General features: G+C 36.9%; 1 protein-coding gene across 1 annotated transcript in view; it reads left to right on the top strand.

Moving 5' to 3' along the window:
- Positions 1 to 2,629: 2,629 nt before the first annotated feature.
- Positions 2,630 to 13,669, top strand: part of LOC146400050 (uncharacterized) — a 260,931-nt gene continuing 249,891 nt past the window's right edge. The window contains exon 1 of the mRNA XM_084977290.1: positions 2,630 to 2,713. The gene's annotated coding sequence lies outside the window, so the exon portion shown is untranslated. The remainder of the gene's footprint in view (positions 2,714 to 13,669) is intronic.

Here is a 13,669-nt window from a genome sequence, read left to right on the forward strand (position 1 = left end):
CTATCTGTCCTTAAGAGAAATTCTCTATGCTATTGTTTGAAGTGAAAATAGTTTATTGATTAGCAGAAGCATGTGAGCCTAGTAAAAATCACTTCCAAAAAAAAAAACTATTTGGGACTGAAATATTGGAAGTTTCATGTCAATGAGATTTCAGGAAGCAGGGACTTTAAATTAAACCTCAAGGGAGTTTCCAGTCATGGAGTTTAAAACATGCAGTTTTCTCCTGAGCTCTCTGTAAATCATCTTAAAATACTGCTGATTTGCTAATGTGTAACACAGACTTCCAGATATTTCTTGGGGAAAAAGGATAAATTGGGAGCAATGGGAATGGGAATCTGGGGCAATTTGAGGTACAGGAATGTTTCCAAAGCAGTTTTGACACATGAATTGAATAGTCATGAGGAGAAAATTAAGTCACTACTGAAGAGGTGCTAGTTTACTGTCCCAGAGTCATGAAATATAAGCATTTCATTTTGTACCATTGAGTATCAGCTTCTTGATAGGACTTAATATCAGGATATAATTTTATATTTTTATTTTTTATATTTATTTATTTGTTGTCTTTTTAGGGCCACACCCATGACACATGGAGGTTCCCAGGCTAGGGGTCTAATCGGAGCTACAGCTGCTGGCCTATACCACAGCCTTAGAAACGTGGGATCTGAGCTGCGTCTGGGACCTACACCACAGCTCACGGCAATGCTGGATCCTTAACCCTCTGAGTGGGGCCAGGGATCAAACCTGTGTCCTCATGGATCCTAATTAGATTCATTTCTGCTGAGCCATGACGGGAACTCCTTTAGCATAAAGCGGTAATTCTTATATAAAATCTCATATAGCATCAACAGCTATGTTGTTAGCCAAAATCAATGCTAAAGAATTAAAAAACTCAATTCTCCACTGATAGCAAATAACCAACTCCAGTATCAGGTCACTTTGGCAAATGTCTCAAGTTACATTTCTGACAGTTTCCTTGAGGCTTTAGGAGCTGTTTCCTTGACCAGGTACAGTGAAGAATCCATCTTCCTTTACTGGTCAATTCCTGTGCTGATCACCGTAGAGTAGTGGCCAGTAGCTTATGACTTTTAAATATTATGTAAAGTGGTCAAGGTTTTAATTAGAAATGTTGGCAAATTGGGAGTTCCCCTTGTGGCTCAACAGTAACGAACCCGACTAGTATCCATGAAGATATAGGTTCTCTCCCTGGCCCTGCTCAGTGGGTTAAGGATCCAGCATTGCCCTGAGCTGTGGTGCAGGTCACAGACTGCTCAGATTTGGCATTGCTGTGGCTGTGGTGTAGGTTGGCAGCTGAAGCTCCAATTTGATCCCCAGCCTGGGAACTTCCGTATGCCACGGATGCAGGCCAAAAAAGAAATGTTGGCAAATTGTTCAGAGTGTCAGAACTACACTTTCTAGGAGCCTCTTTATCCTTTCAGCATTGGGGCTGAAGGGAAGACCATGTAAGACAAGGGCAGAGGACTCTGACTACTTCCAGAGAAAAAGGATGTCTCCCCAATCCGAAGTGAAAGAGCTACATGTGATTGAGGGGTCAGAGAAAGAAGCAGAAATTGGAAATAGGAAGAGAAGTGGGAAAGATGCAGAAGATTTCCTTCCTTTAGGAAATCTGAATTTTCAAAAGGAAAATTACAGTGAAGCTATAAGGAAGATTGTTTTAGATTTTGGGTTAATCTAAAAAGGACAAATTTAAAGGCTTAATTCAAAGAGAGGCTTGTTTAACTGGAAATGCAGATTTTCACATCTTGTGTTTTTTATTTAGGTTCAAAAGAGCTGTGTACATGGGCTGTGTCTGTGTGTGTGATTTTGTGTGTGTGTGTGTCAGTTGAAACATGTCTAAACTAATAACTCTCTATTCAAACTTTAGAGCAGGTAACATGTATAACCCTATTTTCAAAGCTAAAATTGCTTATTGGGAATTTACAGTGTTTGGGTCTCAGGTACCTACGCACTTCCCCACCTTTGCATTTCATGCACCATCAGCCAATAGAGTTGAGTAGAACTCCTCTTTTACTGGAAATGTACACTCAGTAGAGAGAAATCCAATAGCCCCACCTTTATCACCAAATTCCCAGGCAACTTGTTTGGAAAAATAAAGTAAGGTATGCCCCCTTCCAGGTGTAGGTTCTCCTACAAAGCCATACCCCTCAACCTCTGTCTAGTGACCCTCCTGCAACTGCCATCAGTTCCTGCTGCTCTTCTTCATCCAGCCCAACTCCAACCCTCCACTGCCACACATCTTTTCTAATCTCAAGCTGGCTGTGACACTATTACCTAAACTCCTTTAAGTGCCTCTCTGCAGACATTCACACAACCAGCGCTAGACCCTTACTCTAGGAAAACAGTGTCTGGAGCCACTCTCAGACACCATCCCAAATTCTCTACTAACCTGTTCTTGCTACTCCTGACATATACTACTTCCTGGTGTGTACCAAAGAATTGAACTATAGAAGAAATAAGTCTACATAGATTTTTTTTCATTTCCTCAATAATCTCTTTTAAGTGTTTTAATTTAAACCCAAACAGATTTCAGGCAAGATGAAGATTTGTGTCCAAGATTGTCTTCTATCCCACATGAGAGTACTCAAATGCAACTGTTTTCTCTCTCACTTCCAGGAGTGTAGTTTATAAAGAAGAAGGTGAAGTGGATCTTCAAATCTTTCTTCAAATTCCTTCCACCGATTACAGAGGAATAAAGGTAAACAAAGTCCCTTAGATATGCTGCAAATTCATATGACTGTTCCAAGATTTGAAAATATGACTCTAACAACTTTCCAGGTTGGGTTGTGCATTGTAACATAAGATAAATGCTGTAAGTGAGGGAATTTCAAAAAATCTGAGTGACACTATCAATTACTATAAGGGAAGTACTTAGGTGTTAGGAAGGCTTTGTCCCAAATCTCATCCAGATTACTGCCTCTTCTGCCTGCCTGCAGTATTCACTTTGTTTCCATTATCTCTTTCCATGAGAGACCTTCTCATTTTTGCTCATAATTGTGGATACTGAGGCTCTTGTATTATGGTTATAATCTGAACCCACTTAAAAAATCATCCTATTTTCTATAATACATTCATACCATGGCTACACTTTGATTATGTTAACTTTGAACTCTATTAATCAAACATAAATGCAAATGACAAACATCTATCGCATATTTAGAATACATAAAAAATCATAACAAAATAGATATTATGAAAGAATCAACAGGAGTTCCCCTTGTGGCTCAGCAGGAAACAAACTAAGATCCATGAGGATACAAGTTCTACCCCTGACCTTGCTCAATGGGTTAAGAATCCAGCATTGCCCTGAGCTGCAGTGTAGGTCAAAGATGTGGCTCAGATCTGGTGCTGCTGTGGCTGTGGTGTAGGCTAGCAGAAGTAGCTCCAATTCGACCTCTAGCCTGGGAACTTTCATATGCCATGGGTGCGTCCCTAAAAAAAAAAAAAAAGAAGTCAGGAAGGAAGGGAAGAAGAGAGAGAGAGAGAGAAAGAAAGGAAGGAAGGAAGGAAGGAAGGAAGGAAGGAAGGAAGGAAGGAAGGAAGGAAGGAAGAAAGAAAGAAAGAAAGAAAGAAAGAAAGAAAGAAAGAAAGAAAGAAAGAAATCAACAATGGGCTCAGAAAGACCAGAAGAGGTTGATGTTTTATATTTATTCACTTTAAAATTATTCAAATTATTTATTTTTATTATGTGATGGACAAAAGAGATAAACACCCACCTGACTTCTGTGAGGTTACAATCTATATGTTGAGATAAGAGTTCATACTGAAATATAGAATAGAAAGCAACAAACATATTAAGAAAACAAAAAGGCTCACATACAGCTATAATTCATAAATCACATTATTTAAAAAAGAATCTCAAAAGTAATCCCATACAGCTTCCCTTTCTCTGGGATACTGGGCATGCTTAACCCTGTTATAAAGAGAAATGGACAAATATTGGAAGGCTTTGATACTAGAGTGCATGTCTCATTATAGAGTGCTTTTCATACTAATCATCGCTGTCTCCATGATGTATGAAGTTAACATAAATATTTCTCTATAGTAATTGAAATATTTATATAAATTCACTCAGAAAAAATGCTTTTGTATAAATATTTTTTGAAATTTGAGAAATAAATACTTCAGCTTGGTAACTTTCTGGTTTTTCAACTTGCCTACCAGTAGCCTCTAGGACTTCATACCTAATAACCCCTCCTCAATAACTGTTTTGTTTTTATGTCAAAAGATCCTGGGAATTTACTCATTTTCTTCACATAACTCTGACGTTATGCTCATTTTAAAAATATACTTTCAAAAATATACTTAAGATGACTTCAATCTTGAGAATGGGTTTATGCTGGGGAAAGGCATCAACAGGCTCTCAGCTTTTCAAGTACATATCTAGGGATTTCGCAAAGGCTATTTTCACATAATAAAATGTCTCAGTCTGAATTTCTTGGCAACTTTTGTTTTTGACATTTTATTTTTCAATTCAAAGACATCACCATGTGTCATTATCTTGAAGAATGTAACATTACATGAGTCCAGATGAGAAGAGACACCTAACAAAAACTCCATAACTTTAACCAAGCTGCACCTGCCATATTCCCTGGAGACCCGCTCCTGTGCGGTTTCCTTACATGAAGTAAAAGCTTTCTATAGATCATACTACAGTAATTCCCAACTGTTATGGGGTTGTGAAACCCTCTCACTGTGTCTAAGTTTTACCTTCCACCTCTAGCATTTTAGAAATTTTGAAGGAATCTCAGTCTAATCTTTCTGAAGAACCCAAGTGATGAAATTAGATAATGAGCATGGAAAGGAGATTATAATTATTATCTCTTCTCTTTCCATTGGGCAGGCATTCTGGGGCAAGGAATTGCTTCTGCTGATGATGTCTCCTTCTATACCCCTTATTCATATATCATCACTCCAAGAGAATGTATTTCATTCATTCATTCATTCATTCATTCACTCAGCAAATATTTAATGAGCCCTAATGTATGCCAAGCATGTCCCTAAGTGCTGAATATTCAGGGGTGAAAAAAGACAAAATTCTTAATTAAAGACTCTTATACTTCAGTTTGTGAAACAGACCAAAGATTGTTAAATAAGTATATCTTTGGTATCTAGAATCCCACAATTGTCTTTAGCACCAAGCTCAGGATTTTGTAAATAATAGGTATTTAATAACTATTTGCTAAATTAAAGATATGGTCTGGCTTTGTTAGTTGCTACCAAGCTACTTATATTTGCCAAATGAGAATAATGATAGGTATCTACTGGGTTTCCGTAAAGATTAAAAAGTGTAATGCATTTAACATGTGAGCCATGGTGGCTTGCATATAGTAAATGGTGGAAAGTGTAGGTTCACAAAATTATACATAGTATATTATAAATGCTACGGAAATGGAAGGTAAGGAGTTAGTAATGTTCTGGTCGTTGGTTAGATAAGTGGGGTTGGCTGGACCTGAATACATTATAAAAGATGGAAATAAATACATGCTATTCCTTCTTCCCCTTCAAGGATGGTACATGGCAATTTATAATCGTAAACAAAAGATATAAAAGAGTAAGAGAGATTTCAGCTAATAATTTGAATCGGCCTGACAAGCAACTGGCAATAGCTTTGTAAAATGGGAAATAGGTCAGTATTTGTGTGAAGAACATAATGGTTAACCAGGCAGTTCCACAGCTGTGGCTGGAAATGAGTCTTTTCCATGTGGCTTTAATATACAAACTGAAGTGGTAAAAGTATTCAGATAGGCAGATGTGTCAACTGGGAGAATAAAATATATTATAGGTACTAAAATTGATAATTACATTATGTGATAGTCTACTATATGCACTGTGTCCCTTCCTTTTTATCACTGTTAATAATAAAGTTTTGATTATGAGATGCACCATAGTTCATTAATTCAACAAATACTGAGTATTTCTAATAGCCAGAAAATGTGTGAATACTTTAAACTAGAATACCACAGAGAAATCCTTTAATATGAAACAAACTTCTCCGTACGTTATCATAATATAAATTCTCAACTAACTGACCCTTAAAATCCTTCCATTTAAATTGATTCCTGTTGTCCGGCCATATAAGAGCTTTAACTTGCAAATTTTGTGCCATGAACACAGAATCAAGTAGGAACCACTTAATGAAGAACTGGCTCCAGTCAGTTTGGATCCCAACATCTGTCCTTCTTCAAATTAAAAAACACAGGGGTAGGGGGTAGGGAGGGAAATGACGCATTGTAAATCTATGATAGTTTCAATCAGGGTCAGTTGGTAGAACTTAACTAATACTATTTGAGGTTCTAATTACATGAATAGAGTCAAAGTGTTTGACATGTGTAGATTCCATACACAAGCTTAGTTCATGCAGTAAATTCACTTATTTTTATTAAAAGGTAAGTAGGTGCCATAAATCACAAAATTATAATCCTTCACTGATGGAGAACCAAAATAAACAAGCGAATAGGTGCAGTGGCAAATACTGAATAATTAAACCTGCACCCAAAAATTATTTCTTTGGCCTCCAAGGCCTTACTTGTTAGAAACCACACCATGAGAAAGTATGCTTTTCCTTCTAAACTTTCTCATGAGCTATAGAGAATAAAACTTGGTTGGATGGGGAAAGGAAGTAATATAAAATCCAATGAATAAATGGGATAGACTAACATGGAGAAATATGTACAATCTACTTATTCAGGAACTTTTTTAACAACAGCTCTTTTCTGTCACTATCTCTTAACTCTGAAATCCCAGTGGAGTTGAATATTATATTTTCTTATTGGAATTGGTTCTCTAAATTCTTTGTTAATTGAGAAAGCTGATATTGTATGAATTCTCCACATGACTGTGGTTTCAAATGAGAAATACATTTATAAAAGAACTTTAATTCCTCTACTTTTGAAATGAGACTATTAATCTTAATTACATATTATTGTAGCACCTAATATTTTAAAACTGAGGAATAACTTTTAAAAGCGTAAAATCAAACCTTTTTTTAAAAAAGACTTTTGCATTAGGATAGAACAAAATTATGTTTTAAATATAGTGAATTTTTCTCCAAAGTATTTTAAGCTTACTCTATTTAAAAGATTTTGGACTTCATATTCATCACTAACTAGCTCAACTCTGAAAGTTAGTTATACATCAGCAGTTAGCTACATAATAAAAATATCAACTATCTGAAATGCTTGGGCAAAAGCTGGACCTAGAATTAAACTATGTGGATAAATATTTTAATTCACAATACCTCAGTATCTCTCAGTTTTACCAGTACTTTCTAATTAATTCAATGTTTTTTTATTATTTTGATCACATTTATAGCATATTGAATGCAAAAGTGAAATAACAGGAAAATGGAGAAATACTGAAATATTTGTGCAAAAATATGCAGAAAATAATCTCAGAAATATCATAGATTATCAAATACAATTTTTTAGAAAGATATAAAAGGTCATTAAAATGCACCAATCTACAATGGTGTTATGTAGAACAGTTTCCATTTTAGTAAAAGCTAATAAATACCCTGAATTATCTAATAGATAAAAAAGGGAACTCCAACTGAATGCTTTTATATAATTAAATTGTAAAAATCTTTTAAAATGTATTTTTCTTCTCATAAAAGATGGAAGCATGAGAAATATATGCCACATATGAGAAAACACAAACAAGATTCTTCATTAAGATCTAGCTAGGAAAACCCATTTTAGCTCTATCTAATTAGGATTCTTCACTCAAGCTATTTTAGGACAAGCATTTGTGAAGAATACCAGTAACAGCATGATTTCTAAAATCAGATATAGTGAGCCCAAGCAGAAAACAATACAATAAAGTTGTTGTGGAAATCCACCTGCCACATAGATTTGTCTCCAGCAAAACAAAGGCAAACAGGCAAGTTAGCCTGACACTGAGCTAAGACAGGGTGACATATTTTAAGCCAGGTTTCACACAACTCACATGACAAAGAAATGAAGTCAATATCAGATTGTATAAAGAGTGAAAAACCAGCATAAAGGACCATGTGCTGAGATAACCATAACCATAGGAAGCCAAGTCACTCAAACGTGAAGCCTTAACCAAAGCACACTACATTCTCAGAAAGAACTCAAATGAAGAATGCAGAAGAGGAGCTCCCATCGTGGCTCAGTGGAAATGAATCTGACTAGCATCCATGAAGATGCAGGTTTGATCTCTGGCCTCACTCAGTGCGTTAAGGATCCAGCGTTGCTGGGAGCTGTGGTGTAGGTCACAGATGCTGCTCATATACACGTTATTGTGGCTGTAGTATAGGCCAGCACATGTAGCTCTGATTAGACCCCTAGCCTGGGAACTTCCATATGCCATGGGTGTGGCCCTCAAAAGAAAAAAAAAAAAAAAAAAAGAATGAAGAAGAAACTGACAGACAGTGAGCTGAAGCCAAAAAAGCAATGGCAATTTCAAATCTGGATTCCTCAAAGACATATTTTTAATTTTTAATATTTTAATATTCAGAAGCCTTCCTGAACACTCTTCTATTTGAGCACTCATTATAGTTATATAGAGATATACTCTATATTTTTATCTGATTTGCATCTTGGCCAGATGTTGAGCTTTTTGAGAGTATTTATCTTTATATCCACAGCTCCTAGCTTTGTTCCAGACACATAATAGTAAGTACTCAGAAGATATTTAATCAATTGATTTGCAGTTAATGTACTACCAGAAACATGTTAAATTTTCTTAAGTATGTTAAATTCAGCAATGCCATCTTTGAGTATGAATGAGAAATATGTGCATATGTTTGTATATTTAAATCATGTAGCCTTAAATGTATGTAACTTGATACACCACAACACTGGACAAAAAGGCATACTGAGCACACACTGTAGTCTTACTTCCTCACATTGCACCTTAGAACTGCAAATATTTGTATTTTTTAATTGTACTAATATAGAGCCATGCTCAGAAATGGAAAGGAAAGTTTCAAAAGATCAAAACTGAGTTATTCCTCAGAAACTAAAAGGAGACACATTTTGGTCAAATGGAAGAATGTGAGCTCAATAAACTTTTGGAAGAGTATGATTTTTTAAATGATAGGAGCAAAGCCACAGAAATTCCATGGTGGATGCCTGGAGTGGGAGGGAGCTAGAACAACTGTAGGATGATAAATTAGGGTAGCACTAAGGAGGTGGCCTATCTGCCAACCCAAGCACACCCCCTGCCCCTTTGCCATCTCACACCACACATCCATCTCCACCAAGACAAGTTGTAGTACTAGGGTTTGTCTCAAGGCAGGCTTGCAGGGTTGAATACAAAAGACAATGCTGGAGTTCCCATTGTGGCACAGCAGAAACAAATCTGACTAGCATCCTTGAGGGTTAAGGATGCAGCGCTGCCTTAAGCTGTGGTGTAAGTTGCAAATATGGCTCAGAGCTTGGATCTGCCATTGCTATGGCAGTGGTGTAGGCCAGCAGCTACAGCTCTGATTGGACCCCTAGCCTGGGAATCTCCGTATGCTTCAGGTGTGGCCCAAAAAAGACAATGCTTAAGGAAGCTCACAATGCAAGAGAAAAATGGGGAGAAAGGGCCCAAATAAAAAAAGCAGAAACATTTCTAAGGCTAATCTTGACCCTCTACCAAAAGCCCTGAAAACTATGATAGTAAAAGAGCCAGCTTTATTTTGAGAGCTCTACCCTTAGAATGACCTCTTAAACTAAAAGAGCCAAATGCCTGAAAGGGAAACTGAACTAAAGATAAGAATATTTTCAAAGGTCACAAGACATCTTAGGAGAACCAGACTCATGAAAGAGAAACAACAATCAGAAGAACTTAAACCAGAGAAAAAAGATCAGATTATCAACCGCTGCTGCATTAGAATTGCTTTAAAAAGTGCTGAGATCTTGATATCTTAGGGTCTGATATTATGATGTACTTGGTCCAGGGTGCTACCTGGGGATTAGGTGTTTTAAAGGCTCCCCAAGTGATATTAATGTGCAGCCAAGGGTAAAATCTTTTGTGATAGGGTATCGATAACAGGAATTTAAAACACATATACACCCTTAGAGAGTTAAAGGAGAGATTGTATCTATGATGCCTATTATGATATTCAAAGATCCTTTTAGGACTTATGATATTATCTTTATCCTCTGCTAGTTTTCCTCTGTTACCACTGATAATTATTGAGAGAGAGAGAGAGGTTTGCATAAAGAGAGGCTGTGTTGAGTTAGGGTATCTCCAAGGGATTTCCTAGAGATTAACTGAACAAAGGCCACATAAAGTAGAATTACCTTCTTGAATTCAACAAGGTCCAATGCCTGGTCTTTACATGCTGAGAAACCTGATCTGCCAGATTTCAAGACCCAGTGTACTCAGGGAAGCTGACTCCAGATGACAAAGTACAATTTGGAAAGAAAATGGACGACTTATTAATTTAGAACAACAAATGTAACTGTGAATGAGACAGAAAAGCATGCAGAGGAAGATTTTATTTAGCATGGAATCAGAACAAAATAAAAGTCATATGCCTCAGCTATCATTATTTCAAGGACTTCCTTATTCATTTATTAACAATTAAAAGGATATACTGAATGCCCATTTTGTGTCAGTATCACACATAAACATATAGACAACCTTTTTTGTCTCAAGGAGCTGACATTCTAGTGGTAGGTGGGTTGAAGAAGACCATGAAGATATTAATACATAAATCAATTAAAATGTCAAAGTAAGTACTGTGGGTTTAACAGCCTACGCCCCAAGCCACCTAGCCACTCAGAATGTGACCTCATTCGGAAATAGAACTTTGCACAGGTCATATGGGTTGGATTCGGCCCTAAGTCAAATGACTGGTGTCCTTGTAAGAAGAGGATAGGGTACAGGGAGACACACAGAGAAGGCATGTGAAGATGGAGGGAGGCTGAGACGAGTTATGCTTCCATAAGGCGAGGAATGCCAGGAGCCACCAGAAGCTAGAAGAGGAAAGGAAGAGCTCTCCCCTCTGGGCTTCATAGGGAATAAAGCCTCTCCAGCATCTTCCTTGCAGACTTCTGGTCTCCAGAACGTAACATCTAGTTTGGTGTAATTTATCATTATCACCCCAGGAAATGAATATAGCAGTGATCCACTGTAGATGAAGAATTAAAATGAGAATGGTGTGATAGAAGGTCAGTGAATGACATTGATTCTGGGATTTTAATGAAAATAAAAAGCTAGTCACAAGAGTTCCCTCATGGTGCAGTGGGTTAAGGATCTGGTGGTGTCACTGCAGCGGCTCAGGTGGCTACTGTGGGACAGGTTCTTTCCCTGGCCTGCGAACTTCCACATGCCTTGAGCACAGCCAAAAACAAACAAACAAAAGCTAGCCACAAAACAAAAGAAGACCATGATAATGTTTAAGATAGAAGAAACAGCTATAGCAAAGATTCTATGGCTGAGAAAAACATGCTACATTACAGAAACCAAAATCAGGCAGCTAAAATTCAATGAACTAAGGGCAGAAGGGTAGGAGACCAGGTTAGAGATGAATTTAAAAGATGTAACATACATATTTTTATAGATTTTAATTTTAAATGCAATTTGAAAATGTTGGAAAATCTTAAACAGAAAATGGACTCTGAGGATTTTAAAAAATTCCTCTGGTTGCTTTGGAGAGAATGTTTTTTACTGGGTTAACCCTTTGACAAGTAGCCCATAGTCATAGTGAGGGATAACTTGGGATATGAGTAAAATGTCATTTCTAGATCTAGATCTTTGTTCAGTCACTGGTAGCATGTTTTAGTATCATTGAAATGGCGGTAGGAAAGCTGAGCAATATTAAAGAAGAAAGACAACAGCCCCAAATAACCGTCACGAGAAGCAGACCATTTCTGCATTGCTTTTCACTCACTCTCATCAGCAGCTACTAGTTTTCTAAACAGAGTGAAGGGCTAAGATCCACAGCTTATCAAATGATATTACTAGTCTCAAGGTAGGAATAACTTAGAGAAGTCCTGTTTCTTTATTTTGTATTCTATTTCTCACAGAAAGACTCAGCTAAACAGCAGTAGTATTTCCGACTAGGAACCATGAGGTCACGGGTTCCATCCCTGGCATCTCTCGGTGGGTTAAGGATCCAGCATTGCCATGAGCTGTAGTTTAGGTTGCAGACACAGCTTGAATCCTGCATTGCTGTGGCTGTGTCGTAGGCCAGCAGCTACACCTCCATTTTGACCCCTAGTCCGGGAACCTGCCTATGCCACAGATATGGCCCAAAAAAGCCAAAAAGAAAAAAAAAGAAGAAGAAGAAGAAAAAGAAAGAAAAAGAAAAAACTATCTGTATATATGTATACCAACTTGAAGATTAATAATCCTATTATTTATAATAATTCTGAAAACGTCCAATGTACAACTTCAGTATTTATATAATCGCTAAAAGGAAAATGAATAACTGGTACGTGCTTTGTTCTACTAAGAAGCAGCAATGACAGAGATATAGACATAGTGTATTTTGTCCTCGTGAATTTCCTAGCACATAAAGTTGAGAGTAACAGTGAAGGCATGGTTCTTTGGTCACCTAGTTTAGGGAAAAAAAAAAAAAAATCTGGGGAACTTGTGCTCACCTGGGAAACTCGCTCTCATCAGCTAATTTTGAGAACAGGAAAAAGGAAATTGCGTCCCAGGCAGCCTGACATGAGACAATGGGGCAGTCTCCTTATTGCTTAAACATACAGCATTGTGTTCAGAGCTGTTCTGCACGTTCCTTTTCACAGAAAGCAAAATCAGCCTCAAAGACCAGTGAAGATATTGCAAAAGGAGGATTTATTGAGCTTCATTACATCTTGAAAGGATTAGTTGCACCTGCACATAAAGAATCTCAGTCGGTTCAGATAAACAGGCTGAAGGCGCCTTCTTTATTATAATGCTTTCAAGGGGAGATCTGTGACCGACATTCTCAAGGCTTCCAGAGTCTCCAGATTCACGGCTGAGGAGCAAGAGTGCCATCTACTGGTCAATGAGAATGAGAACATAGCGAAGGCTTTTCTTGAACTTGTTAGAAACTAAAGTAATTAAACAAAGAATTTTCATTTCTTTGAAGATGAATTACAGAACTGTTGAAAATATCATTTCCTCCTCAAAATTTTATTCCACTCTCAATTGCATAAAATGAAGTAAAAATACACTATGAACTAAGGTGGAAAGAAGGAGGGAAATGGACAGGGGATATCTTGCCAAAGAAAACTTTAAAAGAGAAAATTAAAAGTTCTAATTTTACGGTTAAGAGAGTTTTTTCCCCCTAACTAGTTAGTTATTTTTTTTCTTGTAAATGCCTTCAGGTAAATTAGCTATTATATAATTTGAAATTTCTCAGTTAAAACATAATGTTCTTTACTCAAGACATTAATATCAACATTTAGAATTAGAGCAAGCATGTATCAAATAATAACAAAGCATAATAGCTTTATTAATGTTCAGTTATTTCAATAACTTCTTTGTTCCACTTAAAAAAATCATTCACTTATGTGAGGTAGGTTTACCCCTTTCACTCAATTTCTGACCTATACTTTTAACAGTATGCTTTAGACATCCATACATTAATCTTTTTTTTTGAATAATTCCATTGAAATGATTCTACTTGGTCTATAAAATGTACTTTGCTTCTAACTACATTTATCAATTCTCGAGTCCTCACTTAACTAGCAGTTCACGTAAA

Source organism: Sus scrofa, chromosome 9 (genome assembly GCF_054392235.1).
Source record: "Sus scrofa isolate SSC_HxYL_T2T_F1_AM1 chromosome 9, Sscrofa_HxYL_maternal_Yorkshire_Landrace_v2.0, whole genome shotgun sequence".
Classification (NCBI taxonomy): Eukaryota; Metazoa; Chordata; class Mammalia; order Artiodactyla; family Suidae; genus Sus; species Sus scrofa.